At 43.9% G+C, this 22,013-nt stretch overlaps 1 protein-coding gene and 1 long non-coding RNA gene across 2 annotated transcripts in view; both read left to right on the top strand.

The window, feature by feature from the left end:
• Positions 1-22,013, top strand: part of LOC120999497 — a gene marked incomplete at both ends in the record, with an annotated part of 53,392 nt that overhangs the window by 19,890 nt on the left and 11,489 nt on the right.
• Positions 2,870-21,874, top strand: LOC121002651. Its single transcript, XR_005779304.1, has 3 exons — positions 2,870-2,995; positions 18,901-18,907; positions 21,864-21,874. It is a non-coding gene; the product is annotated as an uncharacterized LOC121002651 (long non-coding RNA).

Genomic DNA, 22,013 nt, shown 5'->3' with positions numbered 1-22,013 from the left:
TGCAGAATTATTAGGCAAGTTGTATTTTTGAGGATTAATTTTATTATTGAACAACAACCATGTTCTCAATGAACCCAAAAAACTCATTAATATCAAAGCTGAATATTTTTGGAAGTAGTTTTTAGTTTGTTTTTAGTTTTAGCTATTTTAGGGGGATATCTGTGTGTGCAGGTGACTATTACTGTGCATAATTATTAGGCAACTTAACAAAAAACAAATATATACCCATTTCAATTATTTATTTTTACCAGTGAAACCAATATAACATCTCAACATTCACAAATATACATTTCTGACATTCAAAAACAAAACAAAAACAAATCAGTGACCAATATAGCCACCTTTCTTTGCAAGGACACTCAAAAGCCTGCCATCCATGGATTCTGTCAGTGTTTTAATCTGTTCACCATCAACATTGCATGCAGCAGCAACCACAGCCTCCCAGACACTGTTCAGAGAGGTGTACTGTTTTCCCTCCTTGTAAATCTCACATTTGATGATGGACCACAGGTTCTCAATGGGGTTCAGATCAGGTGAACAAGGAGGCCATGTCATTAGATTTTCTTCTTTTATACCCTTTCTTGCCAGCCACGCTGTGGAGTACTTGGACGCGTGTGATGGAGCATTGTCCTGCATGAAAATCATGTTTTTCTTGAAGGATGCAGACTTCTTCCTGTACCACTGCTTGAAGAAGGTGTCTTCCAGAAACTGGCAGTAGGACTGGGAGTTGAGCTTGACTCCATCCTCAACCCGAAAAGGCCCCACAAGCTCATCTTTGATGATACCAGCCCAAACCAGTACTCCACCTCCACCTTGCTGGCGTCTGAGTCGGAATGGAGCTCTCTGCCCTTTACCAATCCAGCCACGGGCCCATCAAGACTCACTCTCATTTCATCAGTCCATAAAACCTTAGAAAAATCAGTCTTGAGATATTTCTTGGCCCAGTCTTGACGTTTCAGCTTGTGTGTCTTGTTCAGTGGTGGTCGTCTTTCAGCCTTTCTTACCTTGGCCATGTCTCTGAGTATTGCACACCTTGTGCTTTTGGGCACTCCAGTGATGTTGCAGCTCTGAAATATGGCCAAACTGGTGGCAAGTGGCATCTTGGCAGCTGCACGCTTGACTTTTCTCAGTTCATGGGCAGTTATTTTGCGCCTTGGTTTTTCCACACGCTTCTTGCGACCCTGTTGACTATTTTGAATGAAACGCTTAATTGTTCGATGATCACGCTTCAGAAGCTTTGCAATTTTAAGAGTGCTGCATCCCTCTGCAAGATATCTCACTATTTTTGACTTTTCTGAGCCTGTCACGTCCTTCTTTTGACCCATTTTGCCAAAGGAAAGGAAGTTGCCTAATAATTATGCACACCTAATATAGGGTGTTGATGTCATTAGACCACACCCCTTCTCATTACAGAGATGCACATCACCTAATATGCTTAATTGGTAGTAGGCTTTCGAGCCTATACAGCTTGGAGTAAGACAACATGCATAAAGAGGATGATGTGGTCAAAATACTCATTTGCCTAATAATTCTGCACGCAGTGTACAAATCCACTATAATATGCTTTCTATGTTAGAAAGTATATTATAAGTATATCACACCCCTCTGTACTGCACACCTATCAATAGTACACCTATACCAGTCCTTAAAAGGACTTTTGTGGACCTATTATCTAGCGATTTGTGTCCCTAACAGTCTGTCCCTGCTCCACACAGCAACCTCTCCCTACACTGACAAAAGACTGAATGTAAAATGGCTGCCAGATCAGGTTTATTTATAAGGTAGGGGGTATGTCCACGGGCTGCTACTTTTCAATTGGCTGTCCTGTACCACCTGATGGATGTGTCATGAGTCAAAGTTCTTTACAATGTAAAAGAATATGGCGGGCGCGAATATCGCCATATGTTCGCATGTTTGGCGAACGTGCGAAGTTCGCCGCAAACCGACCGCCCGGCGAACCGCAAGGCCATCACTACACAGAAGATCCAACAGAGGCAGGGCAACACTCTCCAAGGCCTGGGTGTAACGGGGCGCCGAAGGCGCACTCAGTCTCCCATCAGCTGCAGACCTGCTGCTTAGCTTCGGGAACGAGGATCTGTGTTCGCCCTCGTTCCCAGGGCGGCTTTGCTAGCTGGGAGGCTCCCTGCTCCTAGGTCTGCCTTGAGTGCCGAGCTGATCACTCGGTGCTCGACTTGTCTGTCTGTCGGTCATGTGACGCTGGCCACGTCACATGACCCTCACTCCCCACTATAAATACGGGCAACTTGCTGGCTACAGGTTGCCTGTGATTTTGGTCCCTTAGGCTTTGTATTATTATTGTTATTTAGCTTACCTTTGGATTTGACCCTTGATCTGCTTCCTGACACCTCTTCTGCCTGCTCCCTGAACCTTAATGCTACCTCTCGGATTTTGACCTCGACTTGCTTTTGGATTTTGTCTTTGCCTCTTCTCTTGTACTGACGTGACCTCCCGGATTTTGACCTCGGCCCACTCTTGGATCTGTCTCTGTCTCCTGGACTGACCCCGGCTAGTTGACCTGCCTCGCCCTTCTGTTTTTGGTGGTACCTTGCTTGTTCCACCTCTCTGTCAGCTCGAGTGCTACCTCTCATTGGCTGTCCGCTTCCCTGCTGTCTCTATCTCTCTGCTTGCACTTACTCAGGTCAGGGACTGTCGCCCAGTTGCGCCCCGTCACCTAGGGCTGGTGGTGCAAGTAGGCAGGGACAGGGGACCGGATGAAAGCTCAGGGGGTGCACCTCCGCTCTATCTTTATACCCGTGATGCTACCGCGTGACACTTGGACAGATTCATGACACCCCGCCAGCACCCTCACCCTAATGCGCGGCCTAGTGTCACAAAGAGGGAAAAGTATATATGCCATAAGTACAGTATTTCTGTTGGTAATACCCCTTTAAGTTTTATTTTCGGCCCTTGTCATTGATTCAGTCTGGCAATGTGGCCCCTAACCTAAAAATGTTGTGCACCCCTGTTTTAGAGGGTCAGCTCAGCAGCCTGCCCTCGCCCCAAATGTTTTAGATGGTCAGATCAGTAGCAGACCCAAGCCCCTAATGTTTTAGAGGGTCATGAGCAGGCCCTTGCTCCTAATGTTTTTGAGGGCAACCAGCAGTCCATCAATCATAATTTTTCAATTGTGTATATAATGCCCTCCTTTATGTTTAATAAAGGGTGTATTTTTGGCAGCCCTTTCATTTAGTGCATAGGCTTTATGAGTGTAGGAGTCCCACTACCTGAACAATTGTACCACAATGTGAATGAGGCCCTCCTTTATGTGATATACAGGTTTTATCGGAGTGCCTCTTCCTTGTAATTTTAGGCAGCACTTGCACTTTATATACAAGTAAATATACAGGAAAGAATGTTCCCTAACAATTTTTCCTCTAAAATCGATTTTATCTTCAGTTTTGTGAGTATTATTGTCAGTCTGTAAAAGTGGAGTACTTCTCAGACAATGACCTGGGAGTCCAAGATGCATCTAGACATCCTCCCCATGCTGTTCCCGAACCATTTCAGTGGTGTTTCCATCAATTTCTGACCTTTTCCTTTGAACCAGACACCCTCCCCTCTTTAGAGCAGGGGGTGCCTGGTTTAATGCTCGGGTTCTCCCATTGACTTCTGTAGAGCACCCGAGCATCCCAATGTGTTCTACTGGAGCACCCAAGCACTTTGGTGCTCGCTCAACACTAATAAGGAGTCCATCTGCTCCTGGTCTGCAGGAAAAGACAGAAAATCCAAAGGGTGCTACTAGAGCATGTCAGCTCTGTATAGAAAAAAGGACTTTATATTTTTAATAAAGACAATTAAAAATATATTTTTTGCTCAAAATGAGTACAATACAATAATTAAAAAAATTGCCCCAAAACATGTACATAATCTTTAACCACCTCCCGTCCGCACGTTGACTATAAACGTCCGGGAGGTGGTTCTCTATTTCTGAATGGACGTTCCAGAACGTCTGTTCAGAAGCTGCAGCTGCACGCTAATCGTGCAGCTGCTGATCGGGTTGCCCGCTGTCAGTGACAGCAGGGCAACCCTTAGAGAAGGCAGGGACAGTGCCCAGATGTCCCTGCCTTCTGGATCGCTGTATACACAGCGCTCACCTAGCGCTGTGCATACAGAGCAGGAAGCGCTATGCACTTCCTGTTCCGGCCCGGCGGTCATGTGACCGCCGGGATCGGAGAGTGCAGGAGCTGTGTGAGGTCTTTCAGAGACCTCGATCAGCCCTGCACTGAGGCTGTACAGCGCTGTATTGCGCTGTACAGCCTCTCTGGGGGGTGTATTTCTCCTGTAACTGGGGCTGCTATGTCAGCCCCAGTTACAGGAGAAATCAACAGTGAAAAAAAAAAGAAAAAGTGAAGTAAATATCCCCCCAGAGGTCTTGTATGACATTATGGGGGACGAAAAGTGTAAAATAAAAAATAAAAAAAATAAAGTGTTAAAAAAAATTTATAGAAAAAAAGGTTTCACATGTAAAAAAAAAAATTCCCCAAGTAAGGAATAAATATTGAGTTTTGTTTGGCTGTTAACCATCGATGTGTTAAAGAAAAAATTGGATTAAAATGGAAAATCTGCCAAAAAATCTCCATTTTCCTTTAATTCTTGTGGAACGCCTAAAGGGTTAACAAAGTTTGTAAAATCGTTTTTAAGTAACTTGAGGGGTGTAGTTTCTACAATGGGGTCATTTATGGGGGTATCCACTATGTAGGCCCCACAAAGTGACTTCAGACCTGAACTGGTCCTTAAAAAGTGGGTTTTGGCAATTTTCTTAAAAATTTGAAGAATTGCTTCTAAACTTCTAAGCCTTCTAACGTCCTAAAAAAATAAAATGACATTTTTAAAATGATGGCAACATAAAGTAGACATATGGGGAATGTTAAGTAATAAATATTTTATGAGGTATCACTTTCTGTTTTAAAAGCAGAGAAATTAAAATTTAGAAAAATTGTGAATTTTTCAAAATTTTTGGTAAATTTGGGATTTTTTCATAAATAAAGGTGAAATATATTGACTCAAATTTATGACTATCATAAAATACAATGTGTCATGAGAAAACAATCTCGGAATAACTTGGATAAGTAAAGGCGTTCCAAAGTTATTGCCACATAAATAATTATAATAATGAATTATACAAAGCAGAAAAACAAAGTCTTGTTCTTTGTTGTAGGAGTGACATATTGTAAAACAAAACATTACAAATAATATAATATCATACAGAATTCTTTTTTGGTGTTTTAAACTGTGGACCACATGCTAGAGATTTGGCTTGGTATTATAAGTGCCAGTATTGATTTGAGAAGTACAGCATATTTCACCTCTTCACATCCTGAAGAAACTTATTATTCTTTATTTCATTAGCTATGCTGTCAATATTGTTACTTACGTTTTTTATTAATGAGGGCTGCCCGGAAATATTTACATAAATCAATGAATTATCAAGAAAACATGATTCTAAATCAAAATTGCATACCAGGAGTAATTATAGGACATGCAGACAGTTTAGGACATGAGAAGGAATAGGTAACAGCAAATTTTGCTTCCGTATTGTGGATTTATGTTTAGATATACGGTCTTTTACCATTTGCATTGTCTCTCCCACATACAATAACCCACACGGGCACTTGATGAGGTAAATTACATTTTTCGTGTCACAGGTGTAGTAGCCTCTAATCTTATAGGCCTTCCCAGTGCGTGGATGATGAAAATATTGTCCTTTTAATACATTACTACATTGCATGCAGTGGAGACAAGGAAATGTACCTCCCTTTTGACTGACCAAAGTTCTCTGGGTCTGTATTTTAATATTGGTTCCAATATCTTAATGAACCAAATGATCCCTCAAATTGGGGCTAACTTTATTGCATATAAGAGGTGGATTTTTAAACTCCTCTACCATTGGATAGGATTTACCCAAAATATGCCAGTGTTTGCGCAAAATATTATCGAAAAGATGGTTGTACGGGTGATATTTGTGAACAAATGGTATACGGGCACCTGCCTCCTTATCCCTGGCTGTAATTATGCCCTCACTAGCACTCCACGCTTCCCTGAGTACCCCCTCTGGATAACCTCTGTCCCGGAACCTGGAAGACATCTCCTCCATTCTCAGGGTTTGTATCTCAGGAGTTGACACAATCCTTTTAACCCTTAAAAACTGGGACTTGGTGATGGCCTTTTTCAGGGAAAGTGGATGTGCACTCTGGTAGTGTAGTACGCTATTCCTATCTGTTTCCTTACTAAACAAGTCTGTGGCCAGACACCCATCTTGTTGCTGTCTTTCTCAAGCTATGTGCACATGTGTTACAAGCATATATTATAAAGGTGCATCAATTAAACATATAATCAAATAAATGTATACATACAGAGAAAGTATTTTGGTCAACAATGTTTAATTGATGCACCTTTATAATACATGCTTGTAACACATGTGCACATAGCTTGAGAAAGACAGCAACAAGATGGGTGCTGACACTGGGTAAATAAACGACACGTTTTCCTTTGAAATCCGTGGTGTGCCGCTGGCCTTCTTTCGTCTCTCTCTCTCTCTCTCTCTCTCTCTCTCTCTCTCTCTATATATATATATATATATATATATATATATATATATATAGAAACTATATGGCAGCACCAATTCACAATGGTCGTCACGGGTGCTATGTCCCAGGGTGTAGAAGGAAACGGACAGCACTTCCAAATAAAAAAAACTTGATTTATTCAGCCACAGTGGCACAGTGAGGCAACGTTTCGGCTCGAACACAGAGATGCTTGAGAAAGGCTCTGTGTTCGAGCCAAAACGTTGCCTCACTGTGCCACTGTGGCTGAATAAATCATGGTTTTCTATTTGGAAGTGCTGTCCGTTTCCATATATATATATATATATATATATACAGGGAGTGCAGAATTATTAGGCAAGTTGTTTTTTTGAGGATTAATTTTATTATTGAACAACAACCATGTTCTCAATGAACCCAAAAAACTCATTAATATCAAAGCTGAATATTTTTGGAAGTAGTTTTTAGTTTGTTTTTAGTTTTAGCTATTTTAGGGGGATATCTGTGTGTGCAGGTGACTATTACTGTGCATAATTATTAGGCAACTTAACAAAAAACAAATATATACCCATTTCAATTATTTATTTTTACCAGTGAAACCAATATAATATCTCAACATTCACAAATATACATTTCTGACATTCAAAAAAACAAAAAAAAACAAATCAGTGACCAATATAGCCACCTTTATTTGCAAGGACACTCAAAAGCCTGCCATCCATGGATTCTGTCAGTGTTTCGATCTGTTCACCATCAACATTGTGTGATACACAGAGGGGTGCGATATACTTATAATATACTTTCATAATGAGTCAAAAACACATACAGGGAGTGCAGAATTATTAGGCAAGTAGTATTTTTGAGGATTAATTTTATTATTGAACAACAACCATGTTCTCAATGAACCCAAAAAACTCATTAATATCAAAGCTGAATATTTTTGTAAGTAGTTTTTAGTTTGTTTTTAGTTTTAGCTATTTTAGGGGGATATCTGTGTGTGCAGGTGACTATTACTGTGCATAATTATTAGGCAACGTAACAAAAAACAAATATATACCCATTTCAATTATTTATTTTTACCAGTGAAACCAATATAACATCTCAACATTCACAAATATACATTTCTGACATTCAAAAACAAAACAAAAACAAATCAGTGACCAATATAGCCACCTTTCTTTGCAAGGACACTCAAAAGCCTGCCATCCATGGATTCTGTCAGTGTTTTGATCTGTTCACCATCAACATTGCGTGCAGCAGCAACCACAGCCTCCCAGACACTGTTCAGAGAGGTGTACTGTTTTCCCTCCTTGTAAATCTCACATTTGATGATGGACCACAGGTTCTCAATGGGGTTCAGATCAGGTGAACAAGGAGGCCATGTCATTAGATTTTTTTCTTTTATACCCTTTCTTGCTAGCCACGCTGTGGAGTACTTGGACACGTGTGATGGAGCATTGTCCTGCATGAAAATCATGTTTTTCTTGAAGGATGCAGACTTCTTCCTGTACCACTGCTTGAAGAAGGTGTCTTCCAGAAACTGGCAGTAGGACTGGGAGTTGAGCTTGACTCCATCCTCAACCCGAAAAGGCCCCACAAGCTCATCTTTGATGATACCAGCCCAAACCAGTACTCCACCTCCACCTTGCTGGCATCTGAGTCGGACTGGAGCTCTCTGCCCTTTACCAATCCAGCAACGGGCCCATCCATCTGGCCCATCAAGACTCACTCTCATTTCATCAGTCCATAAAACCTTAGAAAAATCAGTCTTGAGATATTTCTTGGCCCAGTCTTGACGTTTCAGCTTGTGTGTCTTGTTCACTGGTGGTCGTCTTTCAGCCTTTCTTACCTTGGCCATGTCTCTGAGTATTGCACACCTTGTGCTTTTGGGCACTCCAGTGATGTTGCAGCTCTGAAATATGGCCAAACTGGTGGCAAGTGGCATCTTGGCAGCTGCACGCTTGACTTTTCTCAGTTCATGGGCAGTTATTTTGCGCCTTGGTTTTTCCACACGCTTCTTGCGACCCTGTTGACTATTTTGAATGAAACGCTTGATTGTTCGATGATCACGCTTCAGAAGCTTTGCAATTTTAAGAGTGCTGCATCCCTCTGCAAGATATCTCACTATTTTTGACTTTTCTGAGCCTGTCAAGTCCTTCTTTTGACCCATTTTGCCAAAGGAAAGGAAGTTGCCTAATAATTATGCACACCTAATATAGGGTGTTGATGTCATTAGACCACACCCCTTCTCATTACAGAGATGCACATCACCTAATATGCTTAATTGGTAGTAGGCTTTCGAGCCTATACAGCTTGGAGTAAGACAACATGCATAAAGAGGATGATGTGGTCAAAATACTCATTTGCCTAATAATTCTGCACGCAGTGTAGATCTATATAGTGATCACCTGGAAGTCAGAGGCTTAGGGGCTAGGGGCTTACTAGGGCCATTTTTATATAGGGTAAGGTTCCGGACGGGGTCACTCTTATCAGGGCGGGTGGTCTGTGGTTAGGCTATCAGGGCCAGAATAGCACCCCCTGTAGGGCAATATCAGGGACAGTTCTTTGCCCACCCTGTCCTTCAATACCACATCATCATCTAGCCCAGGGAAAGATGTTTTTTGCTTTCCCTCCGGGATTCATTTATGTGCACTGGAACTCCCCGGATTGTGGTAGGACATATGGTTTCTGATTTGGTGCCGCCGAGCAACTGATTTAGTGTCGTCGAGCACTTGTTATTGCCTACCACATCTATGCTTTTTGCTTAACTTTAATAATTAAATTTATTTTAATTTTGAGGAATATCTTTTCCATTCACACGTCCGCATCCGTTCGCAAGGGGTGCACACCCATTCATTTTCAATGGGGTCGGAATGTGCTGTCCGCATTTGCGGATCCGCACTTCCGCATCTGTGCTTCCGTTTCCGCAAAAAAATAGAACATGTCCTATTCCTGTCCGCAATTGCAGACAAGATTAGACATTTTCTATTATAGTGCCAGCGATGTGCGGTCCGCAAATTGCGGAATGCACATTGCTGGTGTCCGTGTTTTGCGGATCCGCAAAACACTTACGGACGTGTGGATGGACCCATTAGTAACATTATTAAAGGTTGCGTTTTATCTTTATGTATATTCTAATGGATTGCCTTCCTTGTACAATGTTATAGTATACTTTCTATGTTAGAAAGTATATTATAGTGCATATGTATTGTGCGGCAGTTGTGTGCGGTTCTGCTGCGATACTGCAGGTATATAGAGGGACAAGCGTTATTGGAACAAATAATTTCTACTGGTGTGATATACCAGTCGCCCCCAAAAAAACTGATTGAAACGGGGTGTTATATACCAATATACTTTCTTTATAGTGCATTTGGGTACTGTATAGAGCATTTGCGCATGTGCGTACGCAAAAATTATATTGCCGATATTTTGCATTGAAAAAATTTATGAATGGAGATCGCAAATTTGAATAATACATCTGGTATGTCACTGTCTATGTTGCGGGACTATTTGTGCACTTCTAGTAATTATTTCTTGGCTGCAAATATTAGCTGAAGGTTTTTCAGGTTCGCCTGCCATTGAAATGAATGGGACCCGCCGCGAACTTGCGGTTCGCAAACATTTGATACTATTAACCCCCCTAATTGGAAGAAGGACATTGCCAGACTGAGGAGGCTTGGATATTATCGTATGAATATTGAATTGCTAAAGAAGGAAACTACCACTACACGGAAGACGTCTGGTTTCAAACACAAGACCACGTGTATCCAGCAGTTCGTTTGGCGCTAAATTCAAATTTGATCAAACAGCCTTTGAGACCGGAACCTTAACCTTCATAGAAAGTGGACCGAGTCGAGGGCTTACAGTCCAGCTAAAAGACCTGCTGGTAAGACTGCATACTCTATTCAAAACTAAGCGATCGCTTTCTAGCCAAATACAGGCCGCTGTTTGTTTGAGCAGGTGGAACGTCGTCTTATACATTATCGACTTCCATCTGTTTTTCGAATTTTTGTCACTAAATGAATGTGTGTTGATAACTGGTCATGAGCTGGCAGCTATTTTGAATATTCGGTAGAGATCGATAATTCTTATTGTGATTTCTTCTCATCTTCAGTAATTCTTATTGAACATTTTATCATCGAATATTTTACATCGAAGAACTTTTATCGAATATTTTTGATCGATTACCTTTCATGAATATTATTGCTTTTAGGATTGGAGACCTCACATTATGGCCTTTTAGATTTTATTTGATTATTGGGATCTGTATATGATGTATGTTTTTATTGTTTTAGGTTTTATGACATTACTGAGTTAAATATTACTACCAACTATTCCTGATATTCTATTGCCATATTTGTGATATTCTATTGTTAATTTATCTTATTCAATAAAGATCCCTTTACTAATAGAGAGTGCCCCACTACTATCTATTTATTGTACTTACCTTTTGTCAGACTGGGTGTTGTCTGTCAGTGGGAGCACCTCTGCGAGATAACTCCTCATCCTAGTGCGACATTTTCCTGTATTAATTAACTGGTGTCTGTCTCTAATATTTGAACTGCCCAAAATATCTGGCATTATCCATTATCAGCTATGACGTCAGCGTGATGACGTGGAGACGTCAGCATGTGTGCGATTTGGCGCATTTTCTTCAATCAAGATGGCCTCAACGGCCTCTCTGTGATCAAATGGATGAGATGAGTATGTTTTTTTAACCCCTAATTAAACCCTGAAAGACCTCAATGTGACTCTCAGATGGTGCAATCAGTGTTGAGCGCGGCATCTAAGGAGTTCAATGACGGGAAGCGGCGCTATCGCCGTTCCTCGTCATTGCACCCACTACATACAATGGAGTACTTTGCAACAAATCCAAATTTCTTATCGGAGTTTGGCGAAGCAGCTGAATTTTTGAAAACTTCGTTCATCACTAGCCATTACATTCACTAATGTATGGGGATGGGAGATTTGCTTCTATACTTAAATCAGTGAATATTACCTTTTCAGCCCCCTGACAGTTACATGGAGAGGGGGAAACTCTCTACCTTTTACGTGAATCATTTTATATTACTTTCCCCCTGCAATACTGTGCTCTTTTCTGCTAATAAATAGAATGTGTGGTCAATCTTGTTCCGATCAATTCCAATTTGTGTTTTAATTCTCATCAAGTTGTTCTGGTAAAGTCTTCCAAATAACTTTGCTGAGCATGAAAGGAGATTTCTATAGTGACATAGAGAACCTTTGTTACTTGGCAGCCCAGGCGTCTTGGCTTGCAGATCTCTTGCTGCTGCATCCGTAGAATGAGCTATAGTGAATGCATCAACTGACTGCTAAAATGGAAGCAATTATCTTAACAACATATGTACCAAGTTTGCCTCACATTAATTATCATCAAGTCCTAGTAATATAGTTCCAGGTCTCCAATCAGAGGCTCTATAGCTGTTGGAAAACTACAACTCCCAACATGCAAAATGCCCCAGAGGATGATTTCTAAGGCTTAATTATTAATAAAAGGGTTAATTTCATGTTACAGAGTTAAATGTTGTGATTTGTTGTAAAAGCACTTTTTTAAATTTTTTTTTTGCACTACATATATCTAATAGCAATGTATGTGCAATATATGATTAACAACCTCCGGACCGCCTAACGCAGGATCGCGTTCCGGAGGTGGCAGCGCTGCGCACAATCACGCATCTACGCGTCATCTCGCGAGACGCGAGATTTCCTGTGAAAGCGCGCACACAGGCGCGCGCGCTCACAGGAACGGAAGGTAAGAGAGTTGATCTCCAGCCTGCCAGCGGCGATCGTTCGCTGGCAGGCTGGAGATGTGTTTTTTTTTAACCCCTAACAGGTATATTAGACGCTGTTTTGATAACAGCGTCTAATATACCTGCTACCTGGTCCTCTGGTGGTCCCCTTTGTTTGGATCGACCACCAGAGGACACAGGTAGCTCAGTAAAGTAGCACCAAGCACCACTACACTACACTACACCCCCCCCCCCGTCACTTATTAACCCCTTATTAGCCCCTGATCACCCCTGATCACCCCATATAGACTCCCTGATCACCCCCCTGTCATTGATTACCCCCCTGTCATTGATCAACCCCCTGTAAAGCTCCATTCAGATGTCCGCATGATTTTTACGGATCCACTGATAGATGGATCGGATCCGCAAAACGCATACGGACGTCTGAATGAAGCCTTACAGGGGCGTGATCAATGACTGTGGTTATCACCCCATATAGACTCCCTGATCACCCCCCTGTCATTGATTACACCCCTGTCATTGATCAACCCCCTGTAAAGCTCCATTCAGATGTCCGCATGATTTTTACGGATCCACTGATAGATGGATCGGATCCGCAAAACGCATACGGACGTCTGAATGAAGCCTTACAGGGGCGTGATCAATGACTGTGGTGATCACCCCATATAGACTCCCTGATCAACCCCCTGTCATTGATTACACCCCTGTCATTGATCAACCCCCTGTAAAGCTCCATTCAGATGTCCGCATGATTTTTACGGATCCACTGATAGATGGATCGGATCCGCAAAACGCATACGGACGTCTGAATGAAGCCTTACAGGGGCGTGATCAATGACTGTGGTGATCACCCCATATAGACTCCCTGATCACCCCCCTGTCATTGATTACACCCCTGTCATTGATCAACCCCCTGTAAAGCTCCATTCAGATGTCCGCATGATTTTTACGGATCCACTGATAGATGGATCGGATCCGCAAAACGCATACGGACGTCTGAATGAAGCCTTACAGGGGCGTGATCAATGACTGTGGTGATCACCCCATATAGACTCCCTGATCACCCCCCTGTCATTGATTACACCCCTGTCATTGATCAAACCCTGTAAAGCTCCATTCAGATGTCCGCATGATTTTTACGGATCCACTGATAGATGGATCGGATCCGCAAAACGCATACGGACGTCTGAATGAAGCCTTACAGGGGCGTGATCAATGACTGTGGTGATCACCCCATATAGACTCCCTGATCACCCCCCTGTCATTGATTACACCCCTGTCATTGATCAACCCCCTGTAAAGCTCCATTCAGATGTCCGCATGATTTTTACGGATCCACTGATAGATGGATCAGATCCGCAAAATGCATACGGACGTCTGAATGAAGCCTTACAGGGGCGTGATCAATGACTGTGGTTATCACCCCATATAGACTCCCTGATCACCCCCCTGTCATTGATTACACCCCTGTCATTGATCAACCCCTGTAAAGCTCCATTCAGATGTCCGCATGATTTTTACGGATCCACTGATAGATGGATAGGATCCGCAAAACGCATACGGACGTCTGAATGAAGCCTTACAGGGGCGTGATCAATGACTGTGGTGATCACCCCATATAGACTCCCTGATCACCCCCCTGTCATTGATTACACCCCTGTCATTGATCAACCCCCTGTAAAGCTCCATTCAGATGTCCGCATGATTTTTACGGATCCACTGATAGATGGATCGGATCCGCAAAACACATACAGGCGTCTCCCTGGAGCCTTCCAGGGGGGGTGATCACCCCATATAGACTCCCTGATCACCCCCCTGTCATTGATCACCCCCCCCCTGTCATTGATCACCCCCCCCCCCTGTCATGCTGCATTCAGATGTCCGTATGATTTTTACGGATCCACGGATACATGGATCGGATCCGCAAAACACATACGGACATCTGAATGGAGCCTTACAGGGGGGTGATCAATGACAGGGGGGTGATTACCCCATATAGACTCTCTGATCACCCCCCTGTCATTGATCACCACCCCTGTCATTGATCACCCCCCCTGTCATTGATCACCCCCCTGTCATTGATCACCCCTCTGTAAGGCTCCATTCAGACATTTTTTTGGCCCAAGTTAGCGGAATTATTATTTTTTTTTCTTACAAAGTCTCATATTCCACTAACTTGTGTCAAAAACTAAAATCTCACATGAACTCACCATACCCCTCACGGAATCCAAATGCGTAAAATTTTTTCGACATTTATATTCCAGACTTCTTCTCACGCTTTAGGGCCCCTAGAATGCCAGGGCAGTATAAATACCGCACATGTGACCCAATTTTGGAAATAAGACACCCCCAGGTATTCCGTGAGGGGCATATTGAGTCCATGAAAGATTGAAATTTTTGACCCAAGTTAGCGGAAAGGGAGACTTTGTGAGAAAAAAATAAAAAATATCAATTTCCGCTAACTTGTGCCAAAAAAAAAATAATTCTATGAACTCGCCATGCCCCTCATTGAATACCTTGGGGTGTCTTCTTTCCAAAATGGGGTCACATGTGGGGTATTTATACTGCCCTGGCATTCTAGGGGCCCCAAAGCGTGAGAAGAAGTCTGGTATCAAAATGTCTAAAAATACCCTCCTAAATGGAATTTGGGCACCTTTGCCCACCTAGGCTGAAAAAAAGTGTCACACATCTGGTATCGCCGTACTCAGGAGAAGTTGGGGAATGTGTTTTGGAGTGTCATTTTACATATACCCATGCTGGGTGAGATAAATATCTTGGTCAAATGCCAACTTTGTATAAAAAAATGGGAAAAGTTGTCTTTTGCCAAGATATTTCTCTCACCCAGCATGGGTATATGTAAAATGACACCCCAAAACACATTCCCCAACTTCTCCTGAGTACGGAGATACCAGATGTGTGACACTTTTTTGCAGCCTAGGTGGGCAAAGGGGCCCATATTCCAAAGAGCACCATTCGGATTTCACAGGTCATTTACCTACTTACCACACATTAGGGCTCCTGGAAAATGCCAGGGCAGTATAAGTACCCCACAAGTGACCCCATTTTGGAAAGAAGACACCCCAAGGTATTCCGTGAGGGGCATGGCGAGTTCCTAGAATTTTTTATTTTTTGTCACAAGTTAGTGGAAAATGATGATTTTTTTTTATTATTTTTTTTTTCATACAAAGTCTCATATTCCACTAACTTTTGACAAAAAATAAAAACTTTCATGAACTCACTATGCCCATCAGCGAATACCTTGGGGTCTCTTCTTTCCAAAATGGGGTCACTTGTGGGGTAGTTATACTGCCCTGGCATTCTAGGGGCCCAAATGTGTGGTAAGGAGTTTGAAATCAAATTCTGTAAAACATGACCAGTGAAATCCGAAAGGTGCTCTTTGGAATATGGGCCCCTTTGCCCACCTAGGCTGCAAAAAAGTGTCACACATCTGGTATCTCCGTACTCAGGAGAAGTTGGGGAATGTGTTTTGGGGTGTCATTTTACATATACCCATGCTGGGTGAGAGAAATATCTTGGCAAAAGACAACTTTTCCCATTTTTTTATACAAAGTTGGCATTTGACCAAGATATTTATCTCACCCAGCATGGGTATATGTAAAAAGACACCCCAAAACACATTCCTCAACTTCTCCTGAATACGGAAATACCACATGTGCGACCCTTTTTTGCAGCCTAGGTGGGCAAAGGGGCCCATATTCCAAAGAGCACCTTTCGGATTTCACTGGTCATTTTTTACAGAATTTGATTTCAATCTCCTTACCACACATTTGGGCCCCTAGAATGCCAGGGCAGTATAACTACCCCACAAGTGACCCCATTTTGGAAAGAAGAGACCCCAAGGTATTCGCTGATGGGCATAGTGAGTTCATGGAAGTTTTTATTTTTTGTCACAAGTTAGTGGAATATGAGACTTTGTATTAAAAAAAAAAAAAATCATCATTTCCACTAACTTGTGACAAAAAATAAAAAATTCTAGGAACTCGCCATGCCCCTCACGGAATACCTTGGGGTGTCTTCTTTCCAAAATGGGGTCACTTGTGGGGTAGTTATACTGCCCTGGCATTTTCCAGGGGCCCTAATGTGTGGTAAGTAGGTAAATGACCTGTGAAATCCGAAAGGTGCTCTTTGGAATATGGGCCCCTTTGCCCACCTAGGCTGCAAAAAAGTGTCACACATCTGGTATCTCCGTACTCAGGAGAAGTTGGGGAATGTGTTTTGGGGTGTCATTTTACATATACCCATGCTGGGTGAGAGAAATATCTTGGCAAAAGACAACTTTTCCCATTTTTTTATACAAAGTTGGCATTTGACCAAGATTTTTCTCTCACCCAGCATGGGTATATGTAAAAAGACACCCCAAAACACATTCCTCAACTTCTCCTGAATACAGAGATACCAGATGTGTGACACTTTTTTGCAGCCTAGGTGGGCAAAGGGGCCCATATTCCAAAGAGCACCTTTCGGATTTCACTGGTCATTTTTTACAGAATTTGATTTCAAACTCCTTACCACACATTTGGGCCCCTAGAATGCCAGGGCAGTATAACTACCCCACAAGTGACCCCATTTTCGAAAGAAGAGACCCCAAGGTATTTCGTGATGGGCATAGTGAGTTCATAGAACTTTTTATTTTTTGTCACAAGTTAGTGGAATATGAGACTTTGTAAGAAAAAAATAATAAAAATAAAAATCATAATTTTCCGCTAACTTGTGACAAAAAATAAAAAGTTCTATGAACTCACTATGCCCATCAGCGAATACCTTAGGGTGTGTACTTTCCGAAATGGGGTCATTTGTGGGGTGTTTGTACTGTCTGGCCATTGTAGAACCTCAGGAATCATGACAGGTGCTCAGAAAGTCAGAGCTGCTTCAAAAAGCAGAAATTCACATTTTTGTACCATAGTTTGTAAACGCTATAACTTTTACCCAAACCATTTTTTTTTTACCCAAACATTTTTTTTTTATCAAAGACATGTAGAACAATAAATTTAGAGCAAAATTTATATATGGATCTCGTTTTTTTTTGCAAAATTTTACAACTGAAAGTGAAAAATGTCATTTTTTTGCAAAAAAATCGTTAAATTTCGATTAATAACAAAAAAAGTAAAAATGTCATCAGCAATGAAATACCACCAAATGAAAGCTCTATTAGTGAGAAGAAAAGGAGGTAAAATTCATTTGGGTGGTAAGTTGCATGACTGAGCAATAAACGGTGAAAGTAGTGTAGGTCAGAAGTGTAAAAAGTGGCCTGGTCTTTCAGGGTGTTTAAGCACTGGGGGCTGAGGTGGTTAAGGGTCCATTCACACGTCCGCGGAACGGGTGTGGACCCATTCATTTTCAATGGGGCTGCAAAAGATGCGTATTGTCCGCATCTGCATTGCCGTTCCACGCAAAAAATAAAACATGTCCTATTCTTGTCCGCAGCCACGGACAAGAAAAGGTATTTCTATTATAGTGCCGGTGTCCATGTTTTGGGGATCTGCAATTTGCGGACCGCGAAACAGTTGCGGACGTGTGAATGGACCCTTACACTGGCAGATCTGATTAGGTTACCACAGTGATGGACTTAGCCCACCCAGTGATTAGTGGAGTCTTAAGGTCCTATTACACGGGCAGATTATTGTTAAGATCATTGCTAAGATAAGCGATCATCTTGCAGCGCAATACTGCCGCTGATTTAGTAATCAGGATTAGTGTTGGGTGCGAATATTCGAATCGCGAATATTAATTGTGAATATCGGCACTTTGAGAATTAGCAAATATTTTGAATATAGTGATATATATTCGTATTTTCGAATATTCTAGATTTTTTTTCATCTGAACCCATGATCCCTCCCTGGTTCTTGCTTGTGGGCCAATAAGAAGGCTGCAATGTTTTGTCTGAGCTTAGCAACATCCCTAGCAACCAATAGGAAAGCTGCCTACCCCTTACTATCTAAGAACCTCCCCAGCAGCCATTTTCTACAGTATTTTGCAGTTCTGAGAAAGAGAGAGAGAGAGAGAGAGAGAGAGCAGTGACATTGCTGTGCTCTGTGCTTTCCACTCATTACATTAGATAGATAGTTAGATAACTTATCTATACTAATAAAAGCCCTGTGTACGTGCTCAGGGCTGTTGTCCGTGCGTGTGTGCCGATTAGTGAGCATGCGCGGCGCACAAACCAATCAGCACACACTCCATCGGATCGGAGTTTTCTCCAATCCGATGGTATATTTTAACTTGAAGCGACCCCATCACCATGGGAATGCCTCTATGTTAGAATATACCATCGGATTTGAGTTAGATCGTGAAAACTCAGATCCGACAGTATATTCTAACACAGAGGCGTTCCCATGGTGATGGGGACGCTTCAAGTTAGAATATACTGAGAACTGTGTACATAACTGCCCCCTGCTGCCTGGCAGCACCAGATCTCTTACAGAGGGCTGTGATCCGCACAATTAACCCCTCAGGTGCCGCACCTGAGGGGTTAATTGTGCAATCTCAGCCCCCTGATCGGGTACTGCCAGGGAGCAGGGGCCAGACCCCCCTCCTTCCCCAGTATTAAGAGCATTGGTGGCCAGTGCGGCCCCCCTCTCCCTTTCTCCCCAGTATTAAAAGCTGCAAAACAGTGGCCTCTAGGGCCTGGAATGCCAAATGACAGTTTAAGTACATACATTATGCAGAAATAGCTGTTTCACAATCTCACATGGCCCCCCTCCCTCCCCAGTATTAAAAGCATTGGTGGCCAGTGCGGCCCCCCCATCCCCAGTATTAAAAGCATTGGTGGCCAGTGCGGCACCCTCCCTCCCTCCCCAGTATTAAAAGCATTGGTGGCCAGTGCAGCCCCCCCTCCCTCCCCAGTATTAAATGCATTGGTGGCCGGTGCGGGCCCCCCCTCCCTCCCTCCCTCCCCAGTATTAAAAGCATTGGTGGCCAGTGCGCCCCCCCCCCTCCCTCTCTCATCAGTATTAAAAGCATTGGTGGCAGTGGCCACAGGCTAACAACCCCTCTCCCCCCCATCATTAGTGGCAGCGGAGTGGCATTTCCGATCGGAGTGGCCGCACAGGCCACCAATGCTTTTAATACTGGGGAGGGAGGGAGGGGGGGTCGCACTGGCTACCAATGCTTTTAATACTGGGGAGGGAGGGGAGGGGGCCGCACTGGCCACCAATGCTTTTAATACTGGGGAGGGGGGGGCCGCACTGGCCACCAATGCTTTTAATACTGGGGAGGGAGGGGGGGCCATGTGAGATTGTGAAACAGCTATTTCTGCATAATGTATGTGCTTAAACTGTCATTTGGCATTCCAGGCACTAGAGGCCACTGTTTTGCAGCTACAGCCAGCACACTCTGAGATTTGAATATGCAAACCAGGAAGTGTGTTGATCTGGCATGGTGGTGGAAGGATTGTGCTGTGAGGGACTGAATCCGATTCCATCCTGGCTTGCAGATGTCTGGCAGTTAATGGACACTCAGAAGAAGGAGAGTAGCTGTTATACCCTGACTGAATCCAGCCCTTCTGAAAGAGAGGTTGTCCCAGGAAGACCAGTTCAGTGTGTGGACAGAAGGCCTCATCATCAAGCAAAGCCGCACGGTTGCTAAGAGGTTGGTGGCCATCCCTGGTAGGCTGCATCCTCGGGCCCAGAATGGACGCAGGTCAGTACACCTGGTTACTGATTGTTACATTGTGTGGCGCCTGAAGATACAGAGACTAGCCTAGGCCTAGCATTATGTAGTTAGTTAGGATTAGATCATTTTGCTAGGCTGTAATGTACTGGACTGCAGCGCAGTCATTGACTTGCAGGCTCTGCTGCGTTTGCCATCGGCTAGGGGTGTCCTCTGTAGCGGCACAGCACGACTTGCAGGCTCTGCTGTGTCCGTTATCGGCTAGGCCTGTCCAGTGGGCAGGGACATTGACTGTGGGTCTGGGGATACAGCGTTTTCTATGCATGTTTGTATTGTTCTTATGTTATCACTCGTCTAAGTAAAGTTTCTGTTCTTGCATAGTAAGCTGGTGTCAGTGTCGCTTTCCTTGTCTGTGAGTTCGCTGTATTCTGGGGAGCCCACCCCGGTAAACGGCTTACAACTTGGCATAGTCGGCAGGATACAGCGACCGTTATGGATGGGAACGCGGCTGAAGATCGTCCCCCGGCGCCAGTGGTGCCGGATCAGGACCCAGCCCAGGGTGCACAGGCGCAAGTCCAGCTTGCCCCCAACAATATGGCTACCCCAGTAGGATACATCCCTGTAGGGGCACTGCTGGGTCATCTGCCAAAGTATGACAGTAACAACATGACATTGCAGGACTGGACTGAAAGGGTGCAAAGTGCGGTTAAAATGTGTAACCTGACCCCCGAACTGCGGGCCAAGGTTGCATTGGGAGCCCTAGAGGTCGAAGTCAGACGGACAGTGATGGTAAGGCCTGACTCTGAGAGAGATACCCTAGAGAAGATATTCTCCCTGCTAGAGAGAGCCCAAGGGGGGCGGGCCAAAGTGGTACAGTTACGGAGTCACTTCTTTAACTGACCCCAGCGAGAGGGCGAGACCCTGATGCAATATTCCAATGCTCTACAGGAGAGACTGAATGAGATACAACGACGAGACCCTGAGGCTATGGGCGCCTTCCGGGAGGTGGACCGGCTTCTACGAGATCAGTTCATAGTGGTGCTCTCCAATAAATTCCTACAAGATAAATTACAAGAGATGACCCAAACAATGGCCGATATGACATTCAAAAGCGTTTATTTAGCTGCCGTAGAGAGGGAGGAAGAGCCCATACCTGTGGCAGCGAGAGTGGTGAATAGCGCGCATGTTACAAGGGACCGGCCAGGATGTGGTCCAGGCCCTGCGGGCGGAATTGAAAGAGCTTCGGCTGGAAGTGTCCCAGATGAAGGTAGAACCGTCCCGGCCTCCGTAAACTGTCCCCGCACCTCGTGTCACTCCACCCGGAACAACCCCGGTGAGGGGGCCGGGCAGAAGAGGGCCCCTCTGTTGGGTTTGCCGAAAATACGGCCATATGGCCAGAGAGTGCCCAGAGCAGGTAGCGTCAGAGCCAACGTTAAACTTACGACCGCTGCAGTAGCTGGGCGTCCTTTCGTCGGTGCACCAGAAGTTAAGCCCTCTGTGTGAAGAACGTGATCTGTATGCCAGCAGCCCCGTATTAGAAGCCGAGCTGGAAGGCCGAAATGTTTGCTGCCTAGTTGATACAGGGTCAGAGTGCACTCTAATGCCTTTGGAGTTCTTTGAGAGGCACTTCGGGCATATGATGGAGCCCGAAAATGGGAGTGTCATCAGGCTGACGGCTGACGATAATAGAGAGATGGATGTTCGAGGGATAGTCTGGATGCGGGTCCGACTGTTTGGGCAAGACATCGGCAAGAAAGGGGTCGTGCTGGTGGACCATTCGTCCCTGAAAGGAATGAACGTGACCCTGTGCATGAATATACTGAGAGACCTAGATCATCAACTCTATGCCAAGGAAGGGCCGAAGTACTGGCAACGGGCCACCGCACACCGGCCTACCCAGAAGGTCTTACAACAAATGGTGAGGAGCTGTAGCCTGCAAAAGAGTAACCTGTCCGGACGGGCCATTGGAGACGTGAGGGTGCTACGGAGGACTCTGTTGAAAATCCCACCTCGACAGGAGCGAATATTGATGCTGCCAGTGGCGGCTGGACGA

This window comes from Bufo bufo, chromosome 1 (assembly GCF_905171765.1).
Source record: "Bufo bufo chromosome 1, aBufBuf1.1, whole genome shotgun sequence".
Lineage (NCBI taxonomy): Eukaryota > Metazoa > Chordata > Amphibia > Anura > Bufonidae > Bufo > Bufo bufo.
The sequence above is the reverse complement of the archived record's forward strand: the minus strand, read 5'-3'. Positions and strand labels throughout refer to the sequence as shown.